General features: G+C 35.4%; 1 protein-coding gene across 1 annotated transcript in view; it reads right to left on the bottom strand.

Moving 5' to 3' along the window:
* LOC150095533 (phospholipid phosphatase-related protein type 5-like) overlaps positions 1-12,425 on the bottom strand; it is a 109,733-nt gene extending 97,308 nt beyond the window's left edge. The window contains exon 1 of the mRNA XM_090410703.1: positions 12,383-12,425. The gene's annotated coding sequence lies outside the window, so the exon portion shown is untranslated. The remainder of the gene's footprint in view (positions 1-12,382) is intronic.
* Positions 12,426-12,631: the final 206 nt, after the last annotated feature.

The following is a 12,631-nucleotide window of genomic DNA, read 5'->3' as shown; positions in this document are numbered from 1 at the left end:
CAAGTGATCATGCTTGCGAAAGGTTTTAGTACAGTATTAGGCGATGTTATACGCCGATAATACTTTATTATGTAAACCGTTTGTTTTGAAAGAAAATAACCCGGATTTAGATTATTGCAAATAGGCTACTTTGTTTATGTTGAAGTGTACGATTTCATTTTTTTTTTTTCTAAATTTACGATGTTTTATTACTTGAAATTTTTTCTGATCTACAAGCATTACCATAGATCATTCCTGCATGGCTAGTTTTGCAACGAGCTTTTTCTTGTGATTTGACCTGTTACGCGAGGTAGTAACCAGTAATGATCAGATTAAAGTTAATGACGCGATGATTCCGACTATAACAGGGACTCGTGAATGAGTAACAACGATATCTCGATATCGCGTTTATAATATTTGGTTTAGAGATAGCAAGCTGTAGGACGTATTACTGCGCAAATGGTATATAGAACAAGTCAGGAATAACTCGCTTAATTATTAGGATACAAAAATAGCGAATTTTATTCTGGAGTAATCAGTATCCTATTGAATTTGATAAGAGAAATAATTTAAAAAGTTGTTTTCGCTTACTATAATGACGTGATAGGCTTGCTCGAGTCTGGAAACTACCTAGTTGACCTTGCGTCCGAAGTTCGACATAGGGTCGGAAAGCAAGAGACCTAGCCTTGAAATTGCACGAACTTCAATAAACCGTAAAAAAAAAAAACCTTCGATATTCCTAGTACGAAGTATGTTCTTTTTAAAGGATCCACAACCTTGGGTTTGTGGACTTCAGTTCTAGTAAATTTCATGATAAAATCCCCTCTTATTTTATTTATTTATTTTTTTTTTTTTTTATCAGATACAGGGATTTAACAATTTCTATTATATATTTTTGTTTACCAAAAAAATAAATAAATTGGGACAGTTCTCTCCCAAAGAGAGAAATTTTCGAGTATACCGGGAATTGTGTAATAAAGTTAACATCCAACATGTAGCTAGAAAGAGCCGATTGGTGCAACAGGCAAACGAAAAGTCGAGTTAGAGGTTGACTGAGTTGAAGGCAACACGCACCGGTCTAAGTAAAGCAAGCAGCTACAGTGCAGGAAAGAGCATTGGGTGCTTCTATGTCTGATAAAGGATCGAATGGAGGGACTTTTGGTTAGCGTATAGCAATAACGAGTTCAGACCCATGATGTTTTGGCTAACAGTGCATGGCAGTGACCCGAAAATCCGGATATGGATTAATACTGTATACATGAGCAGTTATACAAAAGATTTTTTTAAAAAATCTATGAAACGATAACTTATTTACCGGTGTATCACATATATAATACCAAAAATGGATCCCAAAAGACGATATTAAAAAAAAGTGGTATTTGTTTTTCTTATGCACAAAGTCACCTTTTTGTATTAGATAATCCATATTAGAAAATAGTCACCAATGCATTATTTAAAGTTCTTAAAGGCCAATTTTTACCATCAGGTTTTTTAGTAAATGTTTAGGGATGAATCATCACAGGAAAACAGAATAATAAACATTTTGCTTCAACTTTCGTACTAGTTATATTCAAATAAACTTTCCTGTTCTTTAAGTACGTTATCTAATTTTCCACATTCGTACTCATTTGTTCAATAAACGTTACCTCGGGAATACATACTAACGTCCACGCTATTCACCACCCCTCCCCTCACTTTTTTTTTTTTTTTTTGCTTTCAGGCATCGAACAATCCAAAACCAGGGCAGGCGATTATACAGGCACTTCAGATCGAAGGTGTGAGAATACGTTGTCGTCATGGTAACTGAGACATGAACAAAAGACCACACGTCTGCTCCTGAAAAGCAGATGGATCTGCAACTTATGGTTCCGTCTGTGAACAGTTACTTGGATAATCATTAAAATAATCGTTAGAAAATGCATAGATTTAAGTGAATGATTGCAGCATTAGAAACTACTGTTTATGACTCGAGTTATAAAAGCAAATTATCCATTGGTTTATCCAAAGTTGTTTTTAATCTCAGGAGAAATTTTCATGGATCGTTTTATTGTTACCAATTAGGACGTTTATATGAAACATTCCTGAAATGTGATAATGGATTTAGTTATGTAGTAGGATACCAAAATCTTTCAAACCTTTGTTTGTAACCGGCTAGATGAAAGTTTTGTATAGAAACAAATAGTGCCTTAAAAAAAAAAATAAGTTTTCAGGCCACCCACGTCCGCGAGATTGCAAGCCTGTAGTACATTAATTTTTGTTTGCCAACTGCGCTAATTTTTAAACTTTTATATAATCCGAAAATTTCTCTAAAGACTAAACAAGAAAGTTTTTCAAGCAACTTCATAACTTCATGCCTCCAGTAAGCAGGGTAATGATCTAGGCAATGACATTGATCTCAAACACGAGAAAACAAAAACAGGTCTAACTTAGAATTCACATTCTGAGCAGATTTTTCATTCAGATTTCTTGATATTTTGAGCGCTGAAAAATAGTCCAAAATCATACAAAAAGTATAAGACAACGTAGGGAGATCTCAGGCAATTACTATCTGTCCAACAGAAAGAGCAATGCGCTTGCTTCTCAGAAGCGAGCAAGTTTCGGTTTATGTGGTCCTCTTTTAATCCATGCTGACAACGGGATGATTAATTGTGGAACCCATCCTTAACGATCAAAACGTATATTGTAAGAATTCGATTCGTCTTTTCGATGCATCAAGAAATTCGACGCCGCTTCATATCAATAAATTAAACTTTGACGAAGTCCATTCTTGGAGAAGAGAACAATATTTAATATTGTTCTCATTTTCAACATTTTAATCTGGATGTAGTTTTGTGCACATACTCCTCGAAATTTGGCTAATAAATTTAGGATTGAAAAATTGTTTTAGAATACATCACTTGAAGTTTCAGTTAACCGATTACTTATCAAAAAGTTTTTGAATGGTCGAAGCACCTGCGATGGATTTGATCTCAATTACTATACACACACTTTAATCAGCATGGCATATTTCGATACCTTTCTGCTATTTTGCAGTTTATATAATTCTTCTGGTGAAGAGTTTTAATCTTTCGTCAAATAGTTACATCACAGAACCAGCCAGTCTCAGATCTAGTCATAGCTAGGTAACCTTAAGTTTTCATGCAAGAAAAAACCATATACGAAGTATGTTTTTTTTTTTTTGTACATTGATGCTACGCCATATCGCCATCTTTAAGGTAAAGATGAAAATACTAGCGAGTTAATATCTCGCTTCTTACTCCTGTTATCCATTTGGAACATCAGTGAATCTAAATTTTTCTCTACAGTTAACTCATTTTTCAGCATGATAATGATACTCAAAAGTATCATTATCAATGCCTGAAGTATCATTAAAGGTCAACATTTGTTTACTTACAGGTGCAAACTATGATTGCCAAGTTAAATGGGTCTTTTCATGTAATTTTGAGTCACAGGAAGAACGACTCACGCCTTCTTTTAGATTGTACCAAGAAAGCTTGTATAATAGAGCTTTACAGCTAAGTAATTAAGAATGAGGCCTAATGCTTTTTTTTTTTTTTTTTTTTTGGCCGAACACTTCCATTTATAAGTTTAAAGGGGAAGTGAGAGCAATTCAGTGCTGGAGAATTAAGAATCGGGATAAAGCTAGAAGACGCATGATAAAATTGAATTTGTAAAACTTCTGCAATTTATGACATTCTTTCAAACTCTCGCTGGCTTACTGCTATGTTCTCGAGAACATAGCAGTTTCGGTTTATATCTAAAATCTTCAAAAGTATAATGTCACCGGTTACGCTAGTAAAATTCGAAAACCTCGAAAAAGGAAACTAAAAATTTTTGTACTAAAGTATTCTGAACTTAATTCAACAAAATAACAGCAAGTTCATGTAATATTACATTAATTTTCATAAAGCGAAGATAAACCGAATGTATAGATTAAGACTTTAAACCCTATAATCCATCCCAAAGTGCGATTCCAACTCATTGTCAGCAAGGTAAAGAGCACAGGTAGTGCACCGTCAACTCAATTGACTTTTACATGTACATTAAAAAAAATATATTTATGGGAAAAAAGTGTCTAGCTACAGATTCAAAGCGTTAGCCGATCTTCCTTCCAGGGTTTGTTGTTGGAAAATCTGTGTTCTTAACTTCGGCTTTTATGAGCGAAAAGTGAGTAGCAGTATGGGCATGATCAAATGTTAGTTTTTCTTTTTTGTACCTTTTAATTAGGTATGTATGAAAAAAAAAAGGATAAAAATTAGTTTAAAATTCTTTTCAAAAACTGACGTCCTGTCTTTTCATTCCCAAAAAAGGTACTCTTGATCTTTAACTTTTGAAATTCGATTTGGCAACCGTTCTCCACCTTTATTATCACTGGAAAATTAGTGCAATATCTACGAATAGACAAAGTAACTGCCATCATCTCGGGCTCCAAGTTAAAAATCTGGCGTTTCTTCCCAGAAAGAAAAAATCCTGCTATGTATCACAGATTAATTGAAGAGTTGGATTAAAAAACTTAGAAAAAATTTTTAATTTTGGAATAGATTCCATTCTAATTTTCTGCCTACCATCTCCATAATATGAAACTACAAAAAGGTACCTTCATAGTCTCATTATGGATTAGATCAGATCTTTTAGTATTTTCGCTTTTTTTTTTTTTTATGCCAAATATTTCTCCCCATTTCATTTTATGAATCAATGGACAGCTCACCTCAAAAGCAATTCTTTCTCAAATAGATGACTCGAAGTTTTAAACAGATGCCTAAACTCAAATCGATAACGGTAAGTTTTCACGCGATATTAGATCGAAAATCTCATAACTCCACCAGTACTCTACAACACGAGAAAAGCATGGCGCTTAACTTGGTGGTTGTTGCCGTTAGATGAAACGAACTCTAGAAATGAGTCCCAACAAACCCTTGTTTTAAATGGTATGATGAGAAAGCTGTACATCAAATTTGATTGTCCTATCTTACTATTTGGGAACATAGTTCATGATCAGACAACTGCTTGCAGTGAAACGGACCATTTTAAGCTTATGTAGGACAGTCATTTTAGCATCAAGCAAGCAGATTACACGCAGATGTTACCGTTCACTTGAAGCCTATTAGTAATTGTGTTGTATGACAGTTACAAATGCCATTTTCTGTTGTCACCGGTCACTGATTACTTTTCCTCCCTGTATTTTTATGTATAAGTAGCAAAAATGCGAGGTTCACTTCATATATTTTTATTTATAAAGAGGAAATTAATCTTCTGTAGTACATTTCCGATAAATGGTAACGACACAAGTTTGTTATTAAACCAAGTAATGCGATGACTTATGTCAGTGTTAATTATCCGAGGATGAATCGTGATGTAATATCAGCTGCCATATGTTACACTTTTAAGACGAGTTCTGGAACTTGCGCAATTCTACTATTAACGTCATGCGCACCGTTCTCGAATAAATTACCAATAAAAATTCTCTCATTACAAAATTAGAACGGCATTAATAAAAGGCTTCCAGCCTACAGTGAAGAGAATCAAATTACATAAAAACAGTACTGTAAAACAGAATTAGGAAGAATGTGTCAAAACTAGTTAAGAATACAAGTAAATTTAAGTATTTTCTCAAGTCGGTAATAGCATAGAACGAAAGATTGGTGTGCATTTCCTTCCCCTCCATTTCGTTTTCGATGAATAGTTATCAAAAAAAAAGCAAGATTTCCAAGTTAAACGTCCGACATCATTGAGATTTAACTAATATGACGTCTGATTAATAAAAATGTCAGATTTAGTTCTTTAAAAATAATCAGTTTAGAATATTTTCCTGCATATAAGGAGTTCCGATTTATCATTTTTATGAAGGATCCAAGCTTATTTTCAAATCGTATCTAATTTTAGAATATATAGGAGCGAGTTAAGCAGGAAAGCTCTCCTGAAATGGTATTCTAAAAAGATCTAGAAGACAAAAGCTACCATAAAAGGCGGTTCTGATGGTGGGAGGGACGTACCCCCCCCCCCCACTAATATAGATTAGTGAATATGAGCCGATTTCGGATGCGAAATTTAGAAGCATAGAAAAAGGGATATTTGCTTGTCCAAGAGCGATGGAGAAAATTGAAGAATCAGGCCAGTTTTTTCGGTTCAAACTTGAAGTATAGTCAAGGCATCTAACTATAAACAAACAATTGTGTAAAGAATAGAATTCCTGGAAAGAAACAAAAAGTTTTTTTTTTTTTTTTTTTTTTAGAACTTGACATTAAATTCTCAATGAGCATTGCTAGTTGACTTGGTTATGGTTCTCCACGAAGAAACGTTTTGAAATATAATGGATGAATACATTTAAAAGAAATGCGTTCGGGTTTAGATTAAATTACAGGTTTCTTCCAGTTATAGCAACGTGGATATCTAAACGGCTTGTAGAAAACCGAACGATTTGGTACGCATACTTTCATATTATTTGAAGTGTCATTTTCTTGACACGATTCCACAAGAAATGAAATCGTATTTCGAACCATTTAACATCGAGAAATCGTTGCTATTAATTGACTAATGTCGAGATTTAAAGTAAAGAAGCAAATAATTTGGAATAGAATACCGAGTGATTTGCGCCTTATGTACCATTTAAATCTATTATTTCAAAATGAGCGATTAGTAGCTCGACAAGTTTATAGTTCTGCTGACTGTTAAAATTGTTGTAAATACGGCATCACTTCGCGACTACAGTTGAAGTCAAAACCTTGCTTTAAACGAAACCACCCATACAATTTTTTCAAGTCACTTCAGGCCTCCAATAAGTGGGGAAGTGGTCTCACACCGGGCGATGAAATTCATCTCTCACCTAAAGACATTCACAAGCTTCCATGCCCACGGCGAGATTTGAGCCTACAGCCTGTTGATTGGGGAGCGAATACACTAGCCACTCGGCCGACAGCAGATGCAAAAAGAGAAAAAAAAAAAGCCGAGATTTGTTCAGAAGAGAATTATTTTATCTACCCAGACTAGTAACACTGAAAAGTTTCATTTAATAAAACTTAAATACGCTTTGTCAAAATTCCAGTGCAAGGGAACTGAAATATTAACGAAATAAAATGCGATACCAGATACGCATTTTTCTTCCTCGTCTATATCTCATTCAAAATTTTAATCTGGATTTGCAACCGGTTCAAGAAATACATACCCTTCCAAAAGGGTCTTGTATTTCTTCCTGCCCACAATAAAGCTATTAGGATTAGAAATTCAGAATATCAGTGTCGTGTGCAGGAAAGTTCACTTTTGTCAATGACGTTTTATCTTAATATAGTAGATTGTCAAGAAAGAATATTCTCAAAAAAAAAAGTCTTGAGTAAACACATTAATTTGGAGAGCAGAGTCTTAAATGTTTTAAGCATAAAGGAAGTTAATTTTTAATTAGAAAAATGCCTTGAGGAATTTTGTTTGAGATGAATTCTACCCACTCTAGTTTCTCAATTTAATGTCTTGTTTAAGCTGTCTTGCAGGGCAGATTGCAAAGCCATAATTCATGAGTTTGCCATAAAATGACATTAACAAAATACAGAAAGCCCAATCTTTACATCGCAAGAATTGATCGAGTTTTATTATTATTTTTTTTTTTATAAACGAAAAAGATCAGCGTTTTTAATTTACTAAAAATTTGATGGATGGACTGCGTGAGTACGAAAAATATTCTATCCGTTTGCTAGAATATATCTTCGAATATTTGACATATTATGAATGTGAACTAAGCGGACCATTACTGATCATTTGGCGATTTGATTCGGAATATAACTGGGAATCTAAAAAGTGGAGAAGTTTCGCCATATGTTGTGGATGAGTGTGCTAAGGAACTGGTATTTCCATTGGTTGTTTAATAAGTCTTGGCTCTGAAACGATCCACGAGTGGAAAGAGGACAAGACTGTTCCATTGCATAAAGATGAAATGCAAAACAGTTGCAAAATTACAGATTGTTTGCATTTCTAAAAGTTAAGGTTTCAGGGAGATTGGGTAGACAAGGGGGAAAATATTCTGTATGGAGGTCAACATGGGTTTGTTAAAAGGAAGATCTTGTTTCAGTAATTTGATATCGCGAATGGTTTGAAGGGAGATGTTGAACTCTTTGCAGATGATGCAAAATTGGGCGAAACTGTTAGGAATGACGTCTGTTTGCTGGTGTTTCGGAGCGATTGGAATAAATTAGCTATGGGAGCAGATAAGTGGGGATACCAATAAATGTAACGTTGTGCACTTTGGAACTCGGAAATTTAATACTTTCCTATTGGAGGCTTTGTATTATAGGATGTGGAGGAAGCGATGGCATGGGATGATATTAGTGGATAGAAAAAGTTCAATGGACATATTGCAAAAGTGATAAAATAGCACAAAGGAATTCTACTATAGTAAGTAAAAAAAACATTGACAAGTTGGGATAAGGATGTGGTCATTCCACTGTACACGGTTTTGATAAAACCACATCTGAACTACTACGCCCTGATTTCTAGGAGCTGTAAAAGAAGGTTAACACAGGAGGATAATAAAAGCCGTATCGGGGTTGTGCAATGTTGACTGCGATGACAGGTTGAGGAAATGTAATTTGGTATGGATGCATAAGAGTAAAGCATACATGGAGAGGAGAATGCTTTGCCGAATGAGGTGGCAGACATTAATTTAATGAAGAGGTATGACATTACATTGTTAGATTGCATCTCACTGTTACCTCCTCACCAAGTCTCGACTCCAAGAAGTGTTTGTTTGACTGCAATATGAAGTCATTTTATCTGGCGTTACAGATTACTGTACTTCAAACAATTAGCTATATACAGATGAACCAAATAACGATTTCAGCCCAAACTAAAAATTTTATTTTTGTCAAATTAAACATTGAAAAATAAAATTAATTCTCTTAAAAATGTAGGTTGCATATGAAGAGTTGAGAATCGACAAGGATATTCATTGCGACTAATATGTCGCCATTTAAACTAATGATTTACGAACGATAGATGCACGCACATCTCGGTTGTTGCTACTAAAAAAGTACACACACGGTAGCCCAACCTGGTGACAACTGTAATTTATGTCGGACCGTTGTCACTATGGCGACAGATCTAAATATGTTGTGCAGTTCAGAAAGAATTGCAAATAATGCAGGTCACTTTTGAAACGCCCTCTGTTGGATGGCGGTGGCTTTAGATTAGCAAAGCACTCGGACAAGTCTGTAGATGAGTAACCTCGCTGGCTGGATGATTATACCATTAATTTAAGCAGCCCTGTAAAATGTTCGACCGGAATGATCAGCGCAGCAGTAGATGTGCAATATTGAATTGCACACTTCATTCATACAATGTGGTAGCTTGAAAATAAATCCGGAATTAATCTGAAGAGACCATTCAAGATCTGAAGCAGAACAATTAATGAAACTGAATTGTTAGACGATATTCTTTAAGTGTCATATTTGTAAGTTCAAGAAAGGGTTGTAACGCGATTTTCTTCACTAATGCCAGTTTTAAAGGGAAAGAAAAAAAAAAAAAAGAGGTCATCTCGGGAATTAAACTTAAAGTACTGTTTAGGGTTTCATATCAATTCCTTATGCTTAATGTGTAATTATACTTGTTTCATCCTAAACCAGCATTTCCTCACACTTAAGGGGAAACGATACGCAAGTAAGGGTTGTGTAGATGGTAAAGATTTGCTGCGAGTATGTGCAGTGACAATTTCTCGAGAGCAAACTGCTCTGACTTATTTCCCCTCAAATCGAAATAAGTATTAACTGCACGTGATATCCTCGTAAAAATGAAGGAAACAGCATATTTTGGTTATATTTCATTCGCATCTACTTCCCTTTTAATTTCAAAAGATGCTGCTTAAACATACGATGAAACGTACTCTCACGTTAAAACTGAATTATTGGGCGCGTGTTTTCGTTTAATTCGAAAATAAAGAGGAGTTTTATGCATTTCAGTTAATACGGAAGGGAAAGTGATGAGCAGTAATTGCCAAATAGAAAGAACATTTCTCAATCGAGTTTCGTGGTTGATCAATGATTTGGAATGGTCTCAGCAGGTAACATCTTGCTATGTAATATACAGTATATAGTAGCCTTCTGTATGTAATCTAACGCCAAACGACATCTTTATACCGCATATTGCAAAACAATCCTATGAATTTTTCGAGAGAGAAAAAAAAGGGGGTATTTGATAGGATTTTTTTACGTATTATCTATACCAACAAAATAAAATTTTATAAGAATTAAAATCGACTTTGCATGATAACTATACAAAAACGAGTAATTAGTTTTCCGTTAATTAAAAACTCATCTAGCTGCCGATGCATTACAAGTTAATCCTTCGTACGAGGGAGAAAGGGCTTCCTCTCCGTATGACTAACTTCTCTAACTGAATTATATAGAAAGGATATAGATTCCTCCATTAAGGAACGATCACTTTTCTAACAGTGATAAGGAAAGTTCCGATTTATTAGCTCTCGTCTATCACAGGAATAAACTGATGAATTTATTATTAAAAAAAGTGACTTGATGCATGATCCGTCATTTTATTGTAGGTTACTCGTTAAGCGAGTAACTGTACGTATACAGAGGATGGGTGTTCAAACCTATGTACTTCTGCTTGCACCACTGGCAGTATATCTTTGCCTTGTTCTTTCCTACTGTTCCCACCATCTTGAGACATCGTCTGTTTCGTCAGAATCACGTGATTTTTCTTTAAAGAAAAATCGATGAGAACAGTCTGGAGCAAAACACGTGGGGAGGATCTTATATGGAAAAGATATTCCCCACGTGGAAAGAATGTAATAATTTTTCTTAATTTGTTAAGGAAATTAAATATAGATATGAAATCAGACTGACACTGGCTGTATTTCAACAAGGCTTTTCCTAATATATAATGGATTGACATATTGCAAAGTTTAAGAACTTGTGTATTCTGATTTACACGAATTAAATATTTTTCAAAGTATTAAGATAAATATAATTCAACTTAGCAGCGAAACGAATTCAAAATCAAGACGGGCAATCAGATTAAGAATCTCAGAAAGTCACTGGTGTGACAAACGTCGATTCTCCACAACTGATATTTCGCTTACAACTCGGCTTGAATTTGTTAACTATTAACTAACGTCTCTCAATTATTCTTTTACATTCATCTGGTCTTAGTTTCATCCCCAATTTCTATTCACGTCTCGCGACTGTCTGCGTTCTCAATCATCGATTTAAAGGGCAACGTGCGACTAGGATCGCTGGTTGGTTCTCTGACGCCTTGATACCAGCCCACTGCAAAAGGGGGTGTGCGGGCACGAATTTCATGATGACTCACTGTAGTAACCACTTAGGAGACTAGGGAGCAGACGACTAGTCTGGGTGCTCTGTCAGGGAGGTAACCCTACTTCTCTCTGCATGGCAAGTCTAGACATTAAAGTTGTAGGGTCTGAAGGAATGACACGTTCTTTGGATCCTGTGCAAGGAAAGTAAAGCCGAAGGTGATAAACCTGGAATGGGGAATCTGGTGGTAACTAATTGTCTTCGTAATTATATATTAAGTAGGAAAACGATGTGATCAGCTTTTCCTGCCGCCTCACTACAACCTGTTATTCATTCAAGTTCAAATACCACTTAATAGAACAGGTATGGGGGGGGGGAAGGCGTTTGTTTGTAGGGTCATGCCAGGTTTCATCACACCCGAAAGCATTTTATCAGCTGCAAAAAATAAAACCCTATAAGTTTTTTATTCGTGATGCATGGTACTATTATATAAACACCTGGCTATCAACATTACGAGATTAATCCACAGCAGACAATATAATTGAACCCATGCATCTTGCCTCGCATAGCAGGCGAATTATAACAAGTGTTTGTAGAGGGGGGGAATAGATAGAATACCCCCATTCAGCAGATACACGCGAATAGTTTTTCTTAGGTTCTGTTAGGGATGCAAGTAATATTTTATTATGCCATCTCAGAAGATAACTCTAACAATTTAATCCTTAAACTGTTAGGATTAAATATAAGATTAAATATAGAATAGAAATTTCCAAAGTTCAAATATTTAAGAAAAAGAACGAAAATGTTAAGGCACATTAAGGGATAGAAAGAAAATGGTTCACGAGACAAACCTTAATAATAATAGTCAAGTGCTACGCTTTGTTTTGCAGGCAGTAACACTCATATGTTCCCTAAGTTCAACGTATGAGGTTTAAAGTATCGTCAACTAAACATGCCAAACCAAATACACCTAAACTTAGCGATCTATCAGCATATGTCTGCATATTTGACAGCCGAGAATTCGATCTGTTCAGATGCAAAGAACCGGCGACCTGGACTTGCAGACGTATGCTGCGCTGTTGGTTTTAAACAACGAATAATTGGCACCTTTACTTAGCGACTTGTATTATGCAAAAAATATTAGCACCCACCTTTTCGCTCCTCAAAACGAAAATCTACGAATCCCGGTTGAGGCAGAATGGTGGACAGGATAACAGAAAAGCCGCTCTAACAAGAAATGTTCCTAGGTCGCCTATCTAGTTCCTCTCTGCTCTTCTGATGCTATTGGACGCATGCGCAAAACTCCCGACAACCGTGTCAACAATAGCAAGCAAAGAGGGGTGGCTGGTTGATCATTGATGTAGCTAGAAACTTACAATTCTTTAGCTTCTAACGAATTA

Source organism: Typopeltis vanoorti, chromosome 20, assembly GCF_054136105.1.
Source record: "Typopeltis vanoorti isolate ZY-2024b chromosome 20, IOZ_Tvanoo_1.0, whole genome shotgun sequence".
In the NCBI taxonomy this organism is placed as follows: domain Eukaryota; kingdom Metazoa; phylum Arthropoda; class Arachnida; order Uropygi; family Thelyphonidae; genus Typopeltis; species Typopeltis vanoorti.
The sequence above is the reverse complement of the archived record's forward strand: the minus strand, read 5'-3'. Positions and strand labels throughout refer to the sequence as shown.